Below are 22,506 nucleotides of genomic sequence, written 5' to 3'. Positions count from 1 at the left end.
ACTGTGCATCAGGATGTTTTCTTCCTGTGCCTTTAATAAGGCTTCTTTAAAATACTGCCAGCTCTCCTGGACTCCTTTCTCCTTCATGTTAGCATCCCAGGGGATTCTGCCCATCAGTTCTCTGAGGGAGTCAAAGTCTGATTTTCTGAAGTCCAGAGTATGTATTTTGCTGCTCTCCTTTCTTCCTTTTGTCAGGATCCTGAAATCTACCATCTCGTGATCACTGCTTCCCAGGTTGCCACCCACCTCTGCTTCCCCTACTAGTTCCTCCCTGTTCTTGAGCAGCAGGTCAAGCTGTGCATGGCCCTGGTTGGTTCCTTCAGTACTTGTACCAAGAAATTATCCCCAACATTCTCCAGAAACTTCCTGGATTGTCTGTGTACTGCTATATTAGTCTCCCAACAGATGTCGGGGGATTAAAGTCCACCATGAGAATCAGGACCTGTGATCTGGAAACTTCTTTTAGCTGTCTGAAGAAAGCCTCATCTACCTCATCCACTGGTGGTCTATAGCAGACACCAACCACAGCATCACCTCTGAACTTAACCCATAGACTCTCAACAGTCTTTTCTCACTCTATATACTGGAACTTTTCTCACTCTATATACTGCTCTCTTACATACAGTGCAACTCCTTCTCCTTTTCTCCCCACCTGTTCTTCCTAAATCGTTTATACCCTTCCATGACAGTGCTCCAGTCATGTGAGTCATCCCACCAAGTCTCTGTTATTCCAGTCAAATCACAGTTCTTTGACTGGGCCCAGGCTTCTAATTCTTCCTGTTTGTTTCCCAGGCTTCTTCCATTTATGTAAGATAACCACTTGATTGCCCTACCTTCTCCATTCAGATCAGGGGTCCTCCTTTGTTACTCACTCCTCCTTGTGTTTCTTCCCAGTATCCGACTTCCCACTTACCTCAGGTCACCGTCCCCCAACAAACCTAATTTAAAGCCCTTCTCAGCAGATTTGCAAGCCTGCCCGCAAAGATGCTCTTTCCTCTCTGGTTAGGTGGATAAATTTAAAACATTTATTGACATGAATAAGTCCTTGTGTTTTTGTATTTAATTATTTTTATTTTGGCCTCAATTGGCAACACAGTACAGCACTTCTCAGACAACAGGAGACCAAAGGATAAAATAGGTCTTAGAGATTAAATTACCCCCACAAAGGGTGGGGGTATCAATAAGTGAGATTGGAGGCATGTTGCCCAAAACTGTGTGTTCCTGATCTAGAGCCCATTGAATCCAATGCAGGGCGTCCCATTGACTTCAGTGACCTTGGACCAAGCCCCAAATGAGTATTTCATTTTCCTGTGTCAATGCACTGGTCTTTCCTCAACAAAACATTCCCATTAAGGATCATATTTGAAAGGGCCTGTAATTCAGCCTCTACTTGTGTTCATGCTACTTTATTTGCTTAGACTCAAGATGAGTTTGCAAATGGTGATGTATATGCAATAAGGTATGTCGATGGATAGCCCAGGCAACAGAATTTGAGCTTAGGTTTTTGTATGCACGCATTTTATTCCTAATATGCACAAGTGATGAAATCCACTGTGCCTCTAGTGTTCCAAAAGTGTCATGTGGCTAACTGCATGCACACACATGAAGGCCACTTATGACAAGTTTCATCTTAAAAATTTCTTGACTTGGTTTATAAAATTTAAAGGAAAAAAAGGTAAAATGCCCCAGGAAGTGGTTTGGATATTAGATCTGTAAAAGGTCATTTTATAGGTATGACTATTTCCTGATTATAGAAATGTAGCCTGAATTGGGAGCCACAAGAAACTGGCAAACTTAAGTTTGTAAAAACCTAAATAAATATTTTATATTTTAAAAACAAGCAAACAAAAATCTAAATCTCCCCCATTTACTGACTGGTCCTTTTAATCTTAATTTTGAACAGTTGCTACTCCAATTAAATTCTACCACCTAGCATTTTCAAACAGCTCTTAGTTGTTTCAGCAAACTCTTTTAATGGACAGCTGTTTTTGACAGCTCCTCCTGATTTGCCAGCGCTGTGTCATCTGCCAGAGCAGGAGGACCCATTTTGTATTCCGCTGCTGGCACTAAGGGGATATGCAAATGTACACATGAATCAGTTGTCACCAGCACAGACACACTGCGGTGAAATGATCAGAATGTGTTGGGAGTTTAGTTGGCTTAAAGTGGGAGGGAAAAAAAAAGTCCTCGCCATGCTTAGAATTCTTGAAGTGATTTTTTTATTTCAAGTCCCTCCAGTTTATTTTCACTTTGTGGCGCTTGTTAGATTTAGTTCAGGAGAGTGCAATCTGCTACTCGCAAATCACCAACCTGAAACTCAAAAGTTTACAAATGATAGAAACATTTTAGGTAAACAGTGTTAGAACTTCAACTGCACAAACAGAATTTTATATGGGACCAAACTTTTTTCCAATATTTTAGCCTCCAAGGGCAGGGAAAAGAGCTACTTGTTTCCATGAGCACAGTGTAGAAGGAAAGTTTTGTTTGGCTTCCCAGGGCATTCTGGTATTTGGTCTGGAGTATGCCAGCTAGCAAGCACTTGACTCAATGGTTGATTAACACACCACATACTTTCATATATGGGGAGAAATTACTACCTCTGACTTCCCAAATGCTCTGATTCTAAAACACAGAATATGCATTTCCTCTGCATTGGCAGGTGAAAGACAGCAAAATGTTAGTGTTTCCACCCCACGCTGCTGGCAGATAACAGGTACTGTGGACATAGCATGCAGAATTCACATCTCATGCCTGCTGAGAAAATGCTGTGCATCGTCGCCATTAAAACATCACCAGTGGTGCATTGAGAGACAGCTTGAATCCATCTTGGTCACTGCCATATATATTTTGGTCAATATTTTTAAATGTGAGTAATATTAAGAGCTGTATTTTGGCAGCTTTTTAAGTACAAAGTGACCTTCTTTTTCAGAGGTACTGAGAATTCACAACTCCCTTATATAGTTTGAGATCAAGCAGGAACGTGCACAAAGTGGGGCAAGTATGGGGCACGCCACCTCCCCCTTGAAAATATATGTAGTTCTGCAGATGAGTTCACTGCCTCTTGTGCTGTCTGTCACTGGCACTCACAAACTGAAGTCAACCTTTTCCCTCATACCATGCAGTCATGAGGGCATGCAAACTCAGGGGCTGTGTCTAGACTGGCCAGTTTTTCCGGAAAATCAGCCGCTTTTCTGGAAAAACTTGCCAGCTGTCTACACTGGCCGCTTGAATTTCTGCAAAAGCACTGACTTCCTACTGTAAGAAACCAGTACTTTTTGCGGAAATGCTATGCTACTCCTGTTCGGGCAAAAGTCCCTTTTGCGCAAAAGTTTTGCGCAAAAGGGCCAGTGTAGACAGCTGAGATTTGTTTTGCGCAAAAAAGCCCCGATCGCGAAAATGTCGATCGGGACTTTTTTGTGCAAAAGCGCGTCTAAATTGGCCACAGACGCTTTTCCGCAAAAAGTGCTTTAAAAGCATTTCCGGAAAATCATGCCAGTCTAGACATAGCCAGAATGTACATGTACCCCGGTAGAGCAAGGTTTGTCAATACACACACACTTCATTTGCATACATTTCTCTCACTGCCCCCCCTCAATGTATTCACTGTGGCTTAATGGTAGAGTTCAGCTGGGGCTCGTCTACACTGGCCCCTTTTCCGGAAGGGGCATGTTAATTTCACCTATCGTAGTAGGGAAATCCGCGGGGGATTTAAATATCCCCCGCGGCATTTAAATAAAAATGTCCGCCGCTTTTTTCCGGCTTTTAAAAAAGCCGGAAAAGAGCGTCTACACTGGCCCCGATCCTCCGGAAAAAGCGCCCTTTTCCGGAGGCTCTTATTCCTACTTCGAAGTAGGAATAAGAGCCTCCGGAAAAGGGCGCTTTTTCCGGAGGATCGGGGCCAGTGTAGACGCTCTTTTCCGGCTTTTTTAAAAGCCGGAAAAAAGCGGCGGACATTTTTATTTAAATGCCGCGGGGGATATTTAAATCCCCCGCGGATTTCCCTACTACGATAGGTGAAATTAACATGCCCCTTCCGGAAAAGGGGCCAGTGTAGACGTAGCCCTGTAGTGTTAGAATGGGAAGAAAAGCATCATAGATATGTGTTGAAACGGGGTGTGTGCTGCTGTTTGTTTCTATGGATATGACGTCTGCGCATGTATGGATGGCTATGTCCACACCACGGGGTTTTTCCGGGATACCATACGTATCCCAAAAAAACTCTGCTGCGTTCAGGAAAGCGTCTGCTCTTCCGCTTTTTTTTTTTTTTTTTTTTTGCGGAAGAGCAGACACTCTCTTTTGGAAGTCCTGTCTTCCTCCTCCCACAAGGAAGAAGGGTTCTTCCGAAAGAGGAGGCTTTTCTGAAATTGAGGCTGTAGATGGGCCAAATTTCAGAAAAGCCTCTTTCGAAGAACCTATCAGAAAAAGGTACACAAATTGCAGACATAGCCGATATGGTACAATATGTTTGTTTGACATGCCCCTCCAAAAGCGGTCAAATTTGAATTCCTGCAAGTAACTAGTACTTGGCTACCTACCTCTACATTTGGTTTCCATAAGAACATAAGAATGGCCATACTGGGTCAGACCAAATCCATCCAGCCCAGTAGCCTGTCTAACGACAGTGGCCAGTACCAGGTGCCCCAGAGGGAATGGACCGAAGACCGTGATCAAGCAATTTGTCTCGTGCCATCCATCTCCAGCCTTTGACAGAGGCCAGGGGCATCATTCCTTGCCTCCTGGCTAATAGCCTTTTATGGACCTAGCCTCCTTGAATTTTCCAACTTTAGCTTTGTCCCTTTTTTGCACATCCACACATTCTGTGCTACAATTCTGTGCAGCATGTTGAGCAATTGAGGTAAAAAAGCCAAAGAAACTACTCGTGCTATACACATAATACATTCCCCCCACCCTCATAAATTCCACCTGGGCTACAAACTGAACAAAATGTAGGATAACTCATCAGAGTCTCAAGTTTCTAAGACATGGAGTTGATCACTGAAGTCCTGATGAGGCTGTACTTTTGTATAATGTCGAACCAAGGTGGATTAGGTGACCTCATTGGTCATTTCCAGATCTAATGATTATAGGGGGAGGGGTGGTTAAGCTGATGTTTGTTTGTGCGTAAACATTGGCATTTCTATATCAAACACTGTCATTGTTAGACAGTTTTTGGTCAGGAAATGCCCAGGACTAGATTATCCTGTGGGATGCTATAGGTTAAGTAGCGAATTGCTGTATTATCAGCAGAGCTAATTTGATCATTCCTCTTACTTGTCTAAGCACCAAAATGCAGAGGGTAAAATGTTCTCTTTATTTCAATAGGGCAAGGATTTCAAACAAGGCTAAATGATTTGTTTTAACGAGACAATTATAACAACAAATCTGCTACTTTTTTTTTAATCGCTCTGATAAATGTGGCATATTTACAAAGGTCTCTAGGTTCCTTAAGATGCAGAGAGGTGCTTAATGAGATTTTCAAAAGCATCTAAGCAAGTTAGTCACTTAAGTCCCTGCAATCAATGGAAGTTAGGAGTTTTTGGAAGAACCACTAGGCACTTATTTAAGGTGCCTACAGATGGAACGATCTTAGAAAATCTGGCCCAATATTATTAATCTCTATAAAAGTCTATATCATTTTGGTTCTTTTAAAGCACACCCATTCCTGTAACATCCCCAGGCGTTAAATCTGGATGGCTGCAAATAAATAAATGGTACGCTGTGTTGTTTTAAAAATGCAATAAGTCGGAAGTTTTACATTACCTGCAAAATGGCATTTTTACTTGAGAGAATATAATTTAACTTGACACAGCTCTGCTAAGCTTTACAGTGGCTTAATCAAATACAGCCATTACTTGAAAAATAGGAATTATTTCAAACGGATTAAGTTATTGGTCTTTTACTTCTCAAGTACTGAAGCTCATTAGGGCCCAGGGCAAGAGTGAAAAGCTACATCATTTGAACTTGGTGTACATGTAATAGGAGTTAGCTCACATGCTTCTGTTGAGATTACAATACTATTTGAATAGATATAAAAATATATGCACACTCAGAAGGAAGCGCTTTCTGGTATGCCTAAGCTTGACCCGTCAGGAAACAACTTGCAACAAAACCAGCCCTACTGATTAAACAAAACACTTTGTTCTTCAACAAGCACTTAGGAGTCATGTCTTTTTCTGAACTGCCCCTTCTTCCCTCTCCAAAACCTCCCCACGGTATTATGATAAGGGTTTGGCCATGGAGCAGTCTTCAAAACCAACTAATTCGATAAACTAAGACCCTAAGATGAGGCTACCCCTGGAGTCTTGACATGAAGCTAATGACTGAAGGTATCCTCTGAAAAAATATTTTCAGATCTCTTTGTTTGTGAAGTCATAGTCTCCTAATCCTGATGACAAGGCTACCTACATGGCTTTTTTTGTGTGTTAATGAGATTACGCCTTCTCACGGAAATGCACCTTTGGAACCGCACTTCTTTACACATATTAATCATTCTCTGCCTCTCATATACTGAATTTCCAGACCTTTGCTTATACTCTGATCAATTGCCAATCAAAACTAATGGCTGAGAGATCAGTTTCTCATCACCGTCTTCCTTCTTCTTTGGCATTTTACCATGATGCTGTTCTGCATAAGAAGGTTTGTGCAAATTAAAAATATGTAGATCAGTTGGTCTTTGAATCATAAATAAAGCCTAACAGATTAGTCAGAGACAAGATAATAGCTCTAGAAGGAAAGTTTTATTTCAGTTTCTATATTGCCGTCTGTGTTTTATTTCTGAGAGTCCATCTACACAGCAGGGCTTAACTCGAAATAAGATTCACAAATTGAGCTACGTCAATTGCATAGCTTATTTCAAAATAGCTTATTTCGAAATTGGGAGCATCTACACAGCACTTATTTCAAAATAGAGCACTCTTCTTAACGCTAATTATTTCGAAATAATGTTGCTGTGTAGACACACCCCGAGAGCCATTAGAAATCCAAACGTTTTTCTTCCACCAAAAACCTTTGCATAGTCATGTGAGACAGGGAATGGTCTATGAAGAAATGAATCCTCTCTCTCTCTCTCTGTCTCTTTGGCTTCTTCATCTGGAGCATTGCAAAACATTGATGTTTGTTGTTTTTGTCATTAAACATCTAGGGCCTGACTCCAGTCTATCCCTGGTAAATCGCATGAAACTCCATTGTGGTTCTTTCCTCTCGCTCTGTCCTCTTCTTTTTTTTTTTCCCCCCTACCTATTAGCTAATCCCCCTTCTAGGTAATCTCTCAGTGCTAAATCATGGAACCACATGATATTTTCCCACCACTGCAGTGTTTGCTCTTCTGGAATCTTCTACCGCATCTCTGTTTGGGGATTGTCTTGTCTGTTTAGACAATGTTGTCTCATTGTTTCCTTGCATTCAGCCTTCTGTCTGCATCCACATGATCTCTCTTCTCTTACAGACGGCAAGCTCTTTGGGCTGGAGACCGTCTCTTTGTTCTGTGTCTGTGCAAGGCCTAGCACAATGGGATTCTGCTACATGACTGGAGCGCTGAGGCACAACAACAAAAGGAATAATGCATGATAATAATAACTAATTGTTGGAGCTCTGCTGAAGTGAGATCACTTGAGTTGACTGAGGAGCTGCAAGCCTATCACCGTTGTGATGTGTTCATTTTGTTTTAACAAACAATTTCACCATTTTCCTGAAGTGGTAATTCAGATAGAGGGAATTAGATTGTGAATTGCACTAAACAGCTGCACAAACAAAATGAGACATGAGATCCCCTCTTTCCACCTTTGCACGGGCTCCACCTATAAGGAAACAGGAACAGAGTTCTCATTTATACCCCTTAGCAGGAGGGTGGGAAAAGCCGAGTCCGGGCCATTGCCTTTGTTCCATTTCCATATGCCTTGGCCAGCAGAACTCAGCTAGCATGAGGGGTATTGTGATGAGGTCGCATGAGCCAGTAGCAAATTTATTCCCCAGAACAAGGAAGAAGCTGGGGAGGAACGACAGCACTGTGATGTGTGTTTGGGTCACAGTGCTTCTTGGAGTGAAGCATCTCGTGTGCCTTCTTCACCTTGTGCTTAAAGGCACAAACCAGCCCTTCGTGTTTGAACAGCACTTCGAATACGTAAGTGCTAAACATCAGTAGAGCATCAGTCCCTGTAAGCTGAGTGAAACTCCCATTGACTTTTAATCAGGACTCAGGAGCCTGCAGTGGGAGTTTTGTCTGAGTAAGGGAATCCTTTGGAATTTGGTTAGCTGTTGTTAATTTTTAAAATGCTTTCTAGCTAGGAAGCAGTTAGCATGATGGGTTATGGCAGGAGAATCTTAATGCCTAGATATTGAAAGCGATGGCTGAAAGTCTCTGGTTTAGGATACTGGTCCCCAAATAATGGTCACTATTTATATTCATGATATATTTATACATTTTATGAAAGATCTGTAAATGATTACCATGATTACAGGCCTGTATTAGAGAAGGTTATAAGGTATGGTTATAAATAAGGCTATGATTTAATCACAGGTATATTTAATATAAGTCATGGACAAGTTATGGGTAATAAACACAAGTTCCTGACCTGTAGCCTTTCTATGGCTTATATTAAAAATACCTGTAATTAAATCTTTGTGGGTGTGTTGGGTGACTACTGTTGGAGAGGGTGCCCAGGGCCAGTAGAACCAGCCGGCAGGGGCCACTCGAGCAGTGGCTGGTGCAGGTGTCCTGTGAGTCGCAGAGCAGTTGGCTTCAGCACCAGCTTCTTGGCCAGTCCTGGGGTCAGCCACACTGGCCCCTGCAGACGTCACAGAGGTCGTGGAATGTCATGGAATCCTTGATGTCTTCAACCTCTGAGACAGACAGAACACTAGTTATAAGGAAGCTGTTTGTAAGCTGAACACTGTAAGAATCTATACCATTGAAACATTTCTCTAAATAGCAATTCATCATTTATTTTCCATTGATAATGTTCTTTTTCTAAAGTGTGATCTAAATATTTGTTTGAGTCTTGAAAAGAATCCCCCAAGGTGGGTGGATTTTCTACTGAAATTCAGAAGTTTCAAACACACACACACACACTCTCTCACACACACACACTCACACACTAAAGTTTTAATGTGATTAACAATTAGGAAAGTAAAAAGAACAGTTAATGTTATAGATTGTGGAAATGTGATAAATTGGAAAGTCATGCTATAATTAGCTTTTTTTATGCGTCTTTGACCACCTCACTTGCACTTTGCCCATTGATCTTTCCCAGGGTCTAACCTATCATTAGAGAAGCTTCAAGCAGATACAGAGAACTGATTGATCAATCAACTGAAAATGCTGTCAGAGAAAACTTGTCTTCTCCACCTCACATGTGGCATTTGCTTCCTGCCCCCAAATTCCACTGTGCTAAAAATCTGTTCCAGGTTTATTACAAATGCCACTATCAGATTTATAGCCTGATATCTCATAAACAATTGAGACTGGAAAGGGATGGTTCTTGGCTTCAGAGAAGTTTCAAAACAAATATTTCTAAAAGTTTAAGAATTATTTATAGTTCCATTCCTATTTCCCACTTTATGCACACAATCTCTCTCTCTAAATGGTCAAATCTTTCACACTGGAAAAAACTTTCTAAGTGCTACTATATTGCTCCTGCTCTGAATCTAGTCTTGGGATGTCATGAGATATTGGATCTTAAAGCTGACAGCTGTCATGTAACAAAAACAAAACAAAACCCCTAAAAGCACCTATTTTAGGTAACTTTTGAGGTTTCTAAAGTGTATTTGTTACACTTTTTTTCCTCTGGGCCTTGGAGAACTGAACTCATAGCAAGTAAGGCAATTGAGCTTTGGAAGTGCAAAGATATAGAAAATTGTATAAATAATACTTTTTGAAAACTCAAGTGTTACTGATATGGATTTCTTTCACGCTTGTGCCATGCTATATTCAGCAGGCCTCATGTCATTTACACAGCTAGACCTGCGTAAATGACTTGTCTTCCCCGCTTGTGCTGTGTGTCACTTCCCAAGACGAGAGACGGTGGGGGGGAAAGATAGACAGGACGGGTCAAGGTTTGTTGGCACAAGTTGAGTTAACCCAACAATGTAAGCAGTGGAACACTCTTTCTCATACACACTGGTACTATGGAGATAGTGCAGAGTGACCAGAAAATGGTCTGTTGGAACACATGGGATACCTGGTATGGCATAAGTCAGAAAGAAGCTGAGACAAGGTTGGGATAGGAAGGGGATATTCTGGATTCAAGGCATGAGCACAAGGTAGGCTGTTGAATCCTGCCCAGCAGAAGGGTCATTGGAAGACCATTCTACAGTGGCACTAGAAAAACGTTTAGAGTGTGGGTGCTGTTTTGCAACCCACGTACACCAGTTTGTGCCCCTCCAATAGCTGCTAACTCTCCCAGACTGGACCGAATGGACACCATTCATGGCAATGTTGTTCAGTCAGTCTGGTCTAGAAAGGTTGGCAACCCTAGCCCCTTGCTGCCACAGCTGTAGGGAGCTGCTGAGCCCTGGGCTGGCGGCAGAACCTTGGCAGCAGTGGCGCCTCTAGGGACAGTGATGAAAGGGGTTGAAATGCTGGAGGGTGTTTTAGGAAACTGTATGTATTAATGTCCATGAAGTGCTTTGAGAGCCATGATGTCAAGGTACATAACTGAAAGTGTTTCTATTACCAGTAGGCATGCTGGCCATGATACCCGGCTGCAGAGAACTCAACTCTGTTACCTGGATATACTAGGAGATTTGGAAATATAGCAGCAATATTGAGCACTGTTGTAATACTCACAGTAGTAGGGGATTCTATTGAAACTCCAGCAGTAAAAGCAGTATGACTTATGTGCTTGTTCATTTTCACCAGAAGCAAGGTTAGGGAAGGGGCGGACTGAGGAGACAGTGCTCTGTGAAGAGTTTAACCTGAGTAGTGACACACACTGACCAGGTGTATCTATATTCAGAGAAGCATTTTCCCCATGAGACTTACTGGTGTGTTCTAAGTTGCAATATCAGAAAGACTGGGATGGTCTTTCTCACCTTTGACACCAAAATTCCTTTGTGATCACGGAAAATTAATGAAGGGAACAAAAGAGAAACAATGTTACAAAATCGTTAAGAGAGGGAAAAAAGAGCCACTGTTCATACACACACACACACATTTTTCTACTACAATACCATTTTCAGAAACTTGTTTGCAACCCCCACTGTTCCTTACATGGGCACTTCACTGGGGGACAGAAATGCATTAAATAGCTCTTCATTTTACAGTATCAATATGTTTTAAGTCAAATTGTGCATTCTTTGCAGTTAATTTCCTTTTAAGCACAAAGCCCCATCAGAAAGTTTAGCTGCAGGGGGCCTGAAGGCGAAGAGGAAGATACAAACAGCCCTCTTATGAACAACAACAATAATAATAATGAAATCTTTTAAAGTTTAAAGGAAATTAAGGGCTGATTTTATGCCAAGACTGTAAGACCTGCTATTGATCTTTTCAAGAGGCAACAATAGGCAGACAACAGAATAAAAGAAAACGTAAGGGAGTGTAAGCTATAAAGAGATAGGGGGGGGCAAGGAGCCAGTAATCCAGAGTCAGTGAATATTGATGAGGCCTGGGATGAAACGTACGTTCTTCGCAAAACAAGAAGGAGCTCACATGTGTGCTACAGGCCTTCCTTAACCACCAAATATTTTCACCTAGAAAAGCTTTCTCCAGAGCTGTTGCAAACCCTATGTATCAATGTTTTTCAGAGGCAGTAGATTTCTTACTAATCCAAAAGGTTTAGTAGAGGACTGCTGTATCTTCCAGCTAATGGCCAGTCTCTGGAGTGGATTTATGCAGTAAGTTGAGTCCTCTCTGCATTGACTGGAATGGGCTGAGTGGGAATTTAACTCATTACATGGACTGAAAAATCCAGCTAGGACCTTAGTGGACTAAAGGCACTTGCCCAGACTTATTTAAGTTAATGGGAATTTTGTTGTTGATTCCAGTGGGGCCCGAAATGGCCTTATCCAGTCGCCATTGACCTCAGAGAGGAGTGGGTCAGCCCTTGCGCCACCAACAGTGGGGACTAAGCGGGAAGTTGCCCGGGGCCCGGCGATTTCAAAGGGCCTGGGACTCTGGGATACCATCACTGGTAGCCATGGTAACAGTAGCAACTGGAGCCCTGGGACCTTTAAATTGCCACCAGAGTCCTATGCGGTGCTATCCAGACAGCTCTGAGCACCTTAGAGATTAAACGATTTATTTGGGCATAAGCTTTCATGGGTAAAATTCACTTCCGCAGATGAATTGGAGAGGGGGCCACTCCAGTCCATCTGATGAAGTGGGTTTTAGCCATGAAATCTGTTAGGCCTTATCTACACTTACTGCAGAAGGTCGACTTAAGATAAGCAACTCCAGCTACATTAATTATCAGGGCTCGACAAATGGCGGCAAAATCGGCTCGCCAGCCCCGCATTGCATGCGCAAGACCCGCATTGCGCATGCACTTGCCACCAGTGAACAGGGTGACCGGCTGAAATCTACTCGCCACGGGTGAGTAGATTCAATGGTTTGTCGAGCCCTGTTAATTATGTAGCTGGAGCTGACCTATCTTAAATCACATTTCCCTGCCGTCCACACAGCAGGAAGTTGGCTTCCCTTACTCCTCAGGAGGAGCAGGAGGCACCCTGTCAGTTCAAATTACCAGGTCTATACTACACCCACTCTATCGAACCTGGGAAGATAGACCACGGCAGCAGCAATTTTCCACGTAGTGTAGACATGGCCTCTGTCTTTAAGGTGCCTCAGGACTCCAGGAAGAAAGAATGAACAAAAGGCTAGCTCACCTCAGCAATAACTGTTTACAGAAAGTGAATGTCTGCAGATTTTATTATTGCTTCCTAGGAAAAGTGGAAGCCATACAAAGGCAGCAAGTGTGTGTGGGGTAGAGTGGGGGGAGAATTTAGTCTTATTAACATATGATTAGGAGTTGAGGATTGTATTGGGCAAGGACCAAAGAAAGTGCTGGAACAAGATGGGAAAAGAACTTTGGTTGTAAATAATATATACTCTCCAGCAGTTTTGGCCTGTGATCCTACACCATATGTCAAGTGGCCTGTAAATTCCCAACAAGCAGCAGCTCACTTAACTAGACCTGTAACAAAGGAGGCTCTACAAGGAATGAGTGGCAAATGGAAGCTGAAAAACATGCAAATATACAGTGCATGCTTATTAACTGCAATGCAGCAGCCAAAGGGAGGTAGCCAGAGACGTCTACATATGGAACCAGAACAGTACAAGGGGGGAAAATGGATACAAGGTAATGCTCACTTTTTTTTTCTTATTTCAGCTTTGGCAAACTTCAAGATTTCAGTTCTTCCATGTGTTTTTGTCCTTTTACATGGCAATTTACATAGTGGCAACATTTTCATGTTGATTCATAGGAGACAAGTGTCCTATTTCACTCCATGTTCCCTTCCTGCCTGCCTGCATGATGTTAAATACTCTAAGCCTTGTGAATCTAAGGTGTAAAGTTCACGTTAGTCTGGAATTCCAGGGTCACTACCAATTCCTAATGTGCTAGAAAAGTCATTGAGCTCTTTCAGTTGTACCCATACATGCTGATTTTACAGTCACTGATCATATAGGTTTATCATATAGTAGAAAAATGATCATATAGGTTTCCAGTAGAAAAATTTCTAGTGGAGTGCTTTGGGCATTTAAAATGCTATTTTATTTAATTTAAATGTTCAATAGAAACACGTTAATGTTGACAATATTTTAACAATAAAAAAATTGAAGTATTTCAGAAGGACCCATATTGGAATGAAATGTTTTGATTTTTCACTTAAAAATGCTTTTCATTTTGAAGTTATTGATTTTTTTAAAGTGGAAATCAGAATGAAACTTTCTGCTCGTCTTTCATTCATGGAGTTTTTTATCATTTCAGTCTGAATTGTGGAAATGTTTTGGTTTTGTTCTGATTTGAAAAAGAAACATATTTAAGAATCTTCCACAGGACAGAAATTCAGAGTTTGGGCCAGTTCTAGGGTATGTCTACACTGCAGAGTTTTGTTGGAAAAACAGACGTTTTTCTGACAAAACTTGAGGAATGTCCACACTGCAGTTGTGTTCTCCTGCAAGAAAATCAAAAGAACAGAGGGGTTTTTCTGGTGTTGGTAAACCTCATTCTACGAGGAAGAAGCCTTTTTGTAAAAGAGCTCTTTCACTGAGGGTGTGTCTAGACTACATGGCTCCGTCGACGGAGCCACTAAGGGTACGTCTAGACTACATGCCTCTGGCGACAGAGGCATGTAGATTAGGCTACCCGACAGAGTAAAATGAAGTGGCGATTTAAATAATCGCCGCTTCATTTAAATTTACATGGCTGCCGCGTTGAGCCGACAAACAGCTGATCAGCTGTTTGTCGGCTCAGCGCGATAGTCTGGACGCTCCCCTGCCGACATCAAAGGGAGTTGTCGACAACCCAGGTATGCCACCTGGGATGAGGCATACCTGGGTTGTCGACAACTCCCTTTGATGTCGGCAGGGGAGCGTCCAGACTATCGCGCTGAGCCGACAAACAGCTGATCAGCTGTTTGTCGGCTCAACGCGGCAGCCATGTAAATTTAAATGAAGCGGCGATTATTTAAATCGCCGCTTCATTTTACTCTGTCGGGTAGCCTAATCTACATGCCTCTGTCGCCAGAGGCATGTAGTCTAAACGTACCCGTAGATGAGTTTACTAGACATAGCAAAATGAAGTTTAAACAATCGCCGCTTCATTTACATCAAAATGTTTCGCAAGGCATAAAGGATCTGACTACAAAGGGTTCTGGGGTCGGCTGATCCTCATCTAGACTACCGTGCTGTGCCGACAATCAGCTGATAGACACAGCACGGCGGCCATTTTGATGTCAATGAAGCGGCGATTGTTTAAATCACCGCTTCGTTTTGCTATGTCTAAACTCATCTACATGGCTTTGTCAACGGAGCCAAGTAGTCTAGACACACCCAAAAAGGCATGTGTGGACAGGAAAGAGGGAGTTCTTTCGGAAGAAGAGGAAAGAGGAAAAAGCTCAGGTGCCCTGGTGGCCATTCTGTCCATAGCAATCACAGCTTACTTGCAAGAGAGCATCCATTCAGTCTGGATGCTCTCTTTTGAAAAAGCGGATAGTTTTTTCGATGCACCTTTCCAGTGTGGATGCTCTTTTGGAAAAAAGCTTCTTCCAAAAGAAGCTTGTAGTCTAGACATAGCCCTACAGTCCAGTCCTCAGAGCTTGTTGGAGTCTCATGAATGTTTATTTTAAGATTTTGCTATCATTCACCATTTGTAAACATTCCATTAAAAAGGGTGAACTTGTGGTACCCTAAGAGTGAAGCAAAACTGACTAAATTAATTTAATTCTCTTCACAGAATGCAGGATTTCACTCTGTGTGGACATAACTATAAAAAATGTACATTAGGATTTGGGTTTTGAGTTTTGTACTGCATAGATAAAGAGAATAGGACCAAAATAAACCTCATTTGATGGCCAGTCATTGATGGCTTTGCATAAACCGTTGCTCAAATAATTTTAAGGGGAAAGTTTCAGTCTAAATGACTTACCATGCATTTTTATGGTATTTTCCAACTCCTCTGTAACATCCATGATTCTACAACATACAATGTTAAATTTGAGGGAAACTTTAGTGCTCTGCATGCATTCCTGTGTACACTATCAACTTCAAGAAGAGCATTTTGGTGGTGACACTTTAGGTGAGGGCTCGGCTTGTCCTATAGTGAAAAAAGTAATTGTGTGGATTGCATTTAAAAGTGCTTTTTGAGTCCTTAACCTAAACCCATCCTTCTCTGCTGTCCATCAGTTTGAAGGACATCACTCATTTTAGTCCTAGTGGTAGCTATGCTCCAAACAAATTTGATGTCCCCTTGTTTATAATATTGAAAGTTATTTACATCCAAAATGAGGACTCAAGAAATTTGGTAATGTGAAAGGAGTGAATTCTTCAGCAATTTAATTTTCCAGTGTGAATAATTTCTTGAAATCTGAGTCTGTCGCCTGTTGGGATCAGTGTTAGGGGTGCAGCCATGTTCTTTTCACACAGTTAGAACTGCATTCTCCAAGCCAGTCTGCGGACATACATCCCTAGTGCCTTCTTTAACTAAGTATTATGCATTGACCACAGTATCTGTTTGCAAACGAAGTATGTGGCAGCGGCTTGTGGGGCTTCTGTCCATGGAAAATATCACAGGTTGATGGTCAATTGCAATATCGAAACAATATTTGTTGGTCTTCATTGAATTCTGAGGTCTTTGCAACTGTAGCAGCTTCAAGAGAACTGAGACAAGTTCTTTCCATGGGTTTACTGTACTTAGTATATTATTTCAAAAGTTTCAGAGGGGGATCCGTGTTAGTGTGGAAGTGAAAAAACCACAAATGGTCCTGCAGCAGCCTAAAGACTAACAAAAAAAATGTAGATGGTAACATAAGCTTTTGTGGTCACAGCCCACTTCTTCAGAAGAATGGAGCAAGGGGTCCAGAGTTGTAAATAAATAGCAGAAAAAAGAGGGGATGAGGAGGGAAAAAGAAGGGGGAAAATGATCAATTAGAAGTGATGAGCATATTATTGGAATGGATATTCCAGGGACAAGTGAACAGTGTGTTCCATCACTTGTTTAGATGACATTTTTGTGGGGCTCATTGGGATAAAAAACGAGTAATCAGGCCAGGTTTTCAAAAGATTAGTGTACCATCAAGAATGTCCAAAGAAAAGAGCCAGTTACACTAGTAATTGATGGAACAGGGTTTGAGAAGGGTCAACACAGGCAGAAGAGGACTCTTCAGCAATTCTTACTCCCTGAGCAAAGAAATTACATTCTATAGCAATCAGATGCAGTAGGCACCAAAGTAATGTTGGGAAATAGAAAGGATATAGTGTGATGAGTATTCTAGGCAAAAGGGACATGCAGTCAAACCTAAGCCACTTGAATTTGTCTTGTTTTATCTTTCCATAAAAGCAGTCTCACAGCTATTTGTAGTTCTCACTTTCCCAATTAAAGATGTTAAAAAAAATCCTGTGACAATACAATGTAAAATGATAGCTTAATGTGGGGAACAAGTTTGGCTAAAATAAGAACTCACACCCGCCTCTGCAGGATTAAACCCCTACTTTCATTTGCATTTTAGATAAAGACTCTTGTGAATTATTTTATCCAAGCCCAGCAACATAATTGGGACTACTCACATTAATAAAATTATGCACATGTCTAAATCTTTGCAAGATTAAGGCCTAAAACCAAATACAGTAAACTTCCGATAATCCGGCACCTTTAGGACCCAGGGGGTCCCGGATTATCAGAAATGCCGGACTATCAGAAGGGGGGGCTATGAGGGGTCAGGGGTGGGGTGGGGGGAAGCTACCCCAGACCCCCTCATAGCCCTCCTTTCTGATAGTCCGGCTCTGCCCCAGGAGTCCCCGATTCAGCCGCTGCTGGTCAGTTTCAGCAGCGGCTGAATCGGGGACGCCTGCAGCAGAGCAGCTGGGGTGCTGCTGGGTTGGTCCGGTAGAGCCGACCCTTGGCGCCGCGAGACCAACCCGTCAGCACCCCAGCTGCTCTTGGGGACGCCTGGGGCAGAGCAGCTGTGGTGCTGACGGGTTGGTCCCGCAGCGCCGCTCCTCCGTGCTACTGGACCAACCCAGCAGCACCCCAGCTGCTCTGCTCCAGATGTACCCAAGTCAGCTGCTGCTGAAACTGACCAGCGGCTGATTCCAGGAAGCTGGGGCAGAGCAGCTCTGTCTCGGGCTTCCTGGAGTCAGCCGCTGGTCAATTTCAGCAGCGGCTGAATCCGGGACAGCTGGGGTGCTGCTGGGTTGGTCCCGCAGCCCCGAGGGGCAGCGCTACTGGACCTACCCGGCAGCACTCCAGCTGTTCTGCCCCCTGCTTCCCGGATTCAGCGCTGGTCAGTTTTAGCAGCGGCTGAATCGGGGAAGCTGGGGGCAGAGCAGCTCCAATGGTCCGGCTGCCCGGAGCACTTCCGGGTTCCTGATGGTGCCGGACCGTCAGATGCCGGACCATCGGAGTTTTACTGTATTTGCAGAGATACCTAGGTACCATATTGGGCTGAGAGGAGTCATCAGAATAGAAGGCTTTTTAATGCCTTTTAAAACTCATTACACAGGGCCATATCCTGATGCCTTAGTTATGCTGAATAGTATTTTACTTGGAGTGATCCTGTTGATTTTTACTGGCATGACTCACCCGAATAAGCTGCTGTCTGGACTCGTAAAGATGTTATCTAACAGACAAATATTCCGAATTCAGTGATAGTGCCTTCTGTTAGCACCAGCTAAACAAGGAACCCAGGTCTGCTCTCACCTTTTTGCAGTTGGCTAACAAGTGAACATGCTACTTCCTACCTGTCTCAGCCAGAACTCTGCAGAAACAAAAGTCTAAGTTGTTTAGACCAAACCGATAACAGAGAAAGAATAGGCAGGCATCAGAAAATTGACAGCAGGGGGCTGAAAGCAAGAGGAGGGGGAGGAAACCGATTACAAATGAAAATAATAAAGTCTTTCAAAGTTTAAGGGGAAAATAGAGGCTCATTTTGTGCAAAGATGCTGAGACGTGTTCATTGATCTTTTTAAGAGACAAGAAGAAATTGGCCAGTGACTGAATAAAAGAAAATGAAGTTCCATTAATACAATCTGTTGAAAGACAACTCGGGTAAATTGATCAATGCAGTACAAATCATTTCTAACCTTTTCCCCTACTTGGAGAGGATATTTTTTTTCAAAAGAGTAAACAACACACATCACCAATTTCAAGTGCTTTTTAGCTGACTTCTCCAGCAGTAATGGAAATAGAGAATTTTTAGAATTAAACGTAGTAAGGGCTTCTTCCTCTTCCCCACATTAGGCTGGAGAATATCAATATGCTGCGAAAGTTTGAGGCTAGTTCTTTTGCAGCTCACAATACTGTTGATTTCCTCTTGGCTGCCTTCTGTAAAGATTTAAAAAAAACCCACAGATACACTCTCTATTTTCAAACTGACCCTCGGGCCCAGGGATCACTACATGAATGAATACCCACAAGGGGAAGTTTCGTTTTGACTGAGATTCTAAAGTGTCAATGAAATTGACTGGTCAGGGTATGTTATGTATCCCTCTGTGCCTGATCAATTGAAGATGTGAATCTGTTTTAGTCCCTTGCCCCTGCTACAGATCCTAGTGGTTTCACAAGGGCTATAGAGAGAGGCTCCCAACACAAGAAGTCCCTAATTCAGCTCCTGGTTCCTGCCAAGATACCAGACATCCGGTTGTGGAGGATACTCAAGAAACTTTCTCTGTGCCAAGGGAGTACATAGCCTGAAGTTCCCCTTTTCAATTCCTGGTGTTGGCAGGGATATCAACCGACACCTTCAGCTCCTATTTCCTTGAGAGCCAGTGGTAATCAGCTTGTATAATCAAACCCCTAAAAACAGGACAGCTGAGATAGTCTTTTCTTCTTTAAAAATGCTCCCTATGAAATAAAATCATGAAAGCAAAAACAAAGCTGAGACTAGGTCCTTACTTGCCCCCATTCAAACCTTTACCCACAAATATTGAATTGAAAGCAAAAGTTACTCAGATCCTAATTTTGTTCATTTGTAACCAGGATAAAATTCTACCTTTTGTACTGAGATGATAAACCAGAAATTAATACAATATGGAGACAACTTTGCACCCCTTCAAAGAGGAAAATGGTAATAGATTAAAAAAAATCAAGCATCCTCCACTCAGTGTGGATTTGTGGGAATGAAATGGGCCCTCTTGTGCACTACCAGACCCTGATAAAATGAGGTGTAGTGATCTTATCTCTACATAAAACTAGTGGCATAGCAGAAGGGCCCACTTCGGTGGGTGAGCAGTGATGGGGTTTAAGACCCAGCACTCCAGCCTCCCTCCCGGCTGGAGTGCTGGGCAGAGCAAGCTAACCCCTGGCAACCTGGATCCGCACTCCGGCCTCATTGCTGGCAGAGCAGGGTCAGTCCCCCGGAGCACCAGGCAGAGTGAGGTCAGAAGCTTCGGGCCCCGGCCCCGCTCTCTAACTGTAGCTCCAGTGGAGTGGGGTCAGTCCCTGAGCACTGACCGTGCTCCCCAGGGCACAAGGAGAGCTATGGGTGGGCCGGCATGCAACATGGATTGGCCACGGCCCACTCAGGGCCATGTGTGGTTACACCACTGCATAAAACACAGAGGATACTTCACAGAACTACTTCAAATAATTCATCAGAGTAATCTTTCTTTTCTGCGTGAGTGAGTCATCTCTTATCCTGAGGCCCAATGCTGCTTTCAAGTCAGGCCTGAAGTTATCTGAAGATCAGTGTGGGGAAAATCATACTGTACCTATCCACATCACACCAGCTTTGTTGTTGTTGTTTTTCAAAAAGGTGTATTCCTTTAGCAGCCTTGTGCTTCCAAGCATACATGTTCACAGACATCTTACATAGAAAAGCTCCACAACATGGTTTAGGAAGCAAACCCTTAAAACTCTAGCAGAAAGTTCCCCCAAAAGAACTGTCAAACCTTCCTAACATGTCTATGTTTACCAATACGGTCTATGTTTTTGCAAAATATTTAAGCATGCAATTTAAATCCATTCCTGTGCAGGAAAGAGCGCAAGTCCCACTGAAGTCCCATTGATTAATTGGTCACAAATGATCTGAAAGAGAGGCATTTACGATTAAACGTGATGTAAGCTGTGCCTGTTTATAATCATCTTGCCTTATTGTGTACCTGGTACCTATCAGCTGGATTTAAGAAGGGTGTAGGAAGATTTGTATTTTTTGCTCAAATACTTTAGACCAAATCCTGAAATGCATTATCTCTGTCAAGTGAGAAGAATTTACTTGGGTTTTTTTGTTTTGGTTAAGGAAAGGACAAAGGACTGGTTTCTTCAACTGCTATTCATTCAAGTAGTCTCAACGCAGAAGTCCCATTAAAGTTAGAGATTGTGCCCTAAATTCTTAAACCGAGAAAATACTTTCATGTTAATGTGCTGCCATACGTAAAATGAATTTGGTCAAATACAGGTTAAAAGCAAATCAATTCACTGACGAAAGTGTGAACCTTTCACATTCTACACAAGGGAAAGGTAACTTGACTTGGGCCACTGTGTGCCACACCATAGAGAGAGCCTGCATCATTGTTGGGGATGTGCAGGGAAATATGCTGTGTTTTCCCACAAACCCGGTGAACTTTCCATTGTATGAAGCCATGTGCAGGAGACAACTTCAGCAACTGCCTCAACCCCATAAGGGATTCTGGGACCTCAGATCAAATGAAAGAGGTTTATTATTATATGGAAACATGAACTTTCTACCTTTTTTTTGTAAACTAGCTGGACTTACCCAGCGTTGCCCGGGAAACCGGAGGAACAAAATTTAGAAAAACAGACGCTGGATCCTGACAGCCTCCAGCCACACCGCCGCTGCCAGTGCCTGACATCTGGCCATTATGGCAGACCCCCATGCTTTTCTACTGCTGCATAAAGTAAAATCTGACTCAAAAAAGAGGCATTGCAACGTTGAGAATCAGAGCTATTTAACTTGGCAAAATTAAATACAAAAGTCACAATAGAAACTATGTCTCTGTTTTCTTCCCATGTCATGAGTGTTGGAGCCATTAAAAGCACAGTGGAAGGGGGAGCCCCCAAATCACCATGGCTTGTTTCCCCACCATTGCTGGATGCATATGGAGGCCCTCTTCAATAGTGCAATGTTTTGCTTCCTATCAGATGGTATTTTTGCTAATTATCCTTGTAGAAGCTAATGGTTTTTTGGTAGGGAAGTAGGGATAGGCATGCTGGGTCTGCAAATTCTCATCCAAGAGCTGAGTGTAGGGATGCCTCAGTCAATGGGGCTGGCCCTACTGACTCTGAGAGATTTCAAGGTGACACCTCAAACTCTTCTCCCATCTTTTTTGATGAAACTATGAGTCAGCTACCTGAGCCTGCTGGCACCTCTATAGTCCCTCCTCCAGCACCACCCCCTTGACCAGCTGCCTCTCTCATGGACTGCATCTCTCACCGCCCCCCCTCTCCCCAGGATCATCCAGTATCAAACCCAGGACCAGTGCCCAGATTTGAGGGATCCCTCCCCTTGGATTAATTTCTCATCCGCCCAGCATCATCCAGTGCTGCCCCTTGGGCCAGTGCCCCTCAAAGGAGATCTCTCCCCTCCCACCATGGGCTTCATTTCTCACTCAGTCCCTGCAGGGTTGTCCAGCCTCACTGCCTTCATCCCCCTACAATCCTGCCCTTCCTGCCACGTGCCCCCCAATGGTCCAACCTCCCCCCCAGTCCTGTCCTACCCCCCACTCTCCCCAAACGGTCCAGCCCCCCTGGACCAACCCCCACCCCAATCATTTCCCTCCCCCCCCACCTCTGGGTCCCTGATGCGCCTCCTTCCAGACATATTTTCAAAGTGGCAGCTGAGCGGTAACATCAGCCCCGCCTTCTCCACCTAGAGTGAGCCCCGGCAGCAACCCACCTG

At 43.1% G+C, this 22,506-nt stretch overlaps 2 long non-coding RNA genes across 3 annotated transcripts in view; one reads left to right on the top strand and one right to left on the bottom strand.

Annotated features, from left to right (window-relative positions):
* Positions 1-22,506, top strand: part of LOC142818295 (uncharacterized) — a 261,674-nt gene that overhangs the window by 50,784 nt on the left and 188,384 nt on the right. The gene's annotated exons all lie outside the window — the stretch shown is intronic.
* LOC142818296 (uncharacterized) lies at positions 6,718-17,347 on the bottom strand. Its single transcript, XR_012895708.1, has 2 exons — positions 15,582-17,347; positions 6,718-8,838 (listed from the first exon to the last, which is right to left on the bottom strand). It is a non-coding gene; the product is annotated as an uncharacterized LOC142818296 (long non-coding RNA).

This window comes from Pelodiscus sinensis, chromosome 14 (genome assembly GCF_049634645.1).
Source record: "Pelodiscus sinensis isolate JC-2024 chromosome 14, ASM4963464v1, whole genome shotgun sequence".
In the NCBI taxonomy this organism is placed as follows: Eukaryota; Metazoa; Chordata; order Testudines; family Trionychidae; genus Pelodiscus; species Pelodiscus sinensis.
Note: the sequence above shows the minus strand (reverse complement) of the source record. Positions and strands in the feature narration are given on the sequence as shown.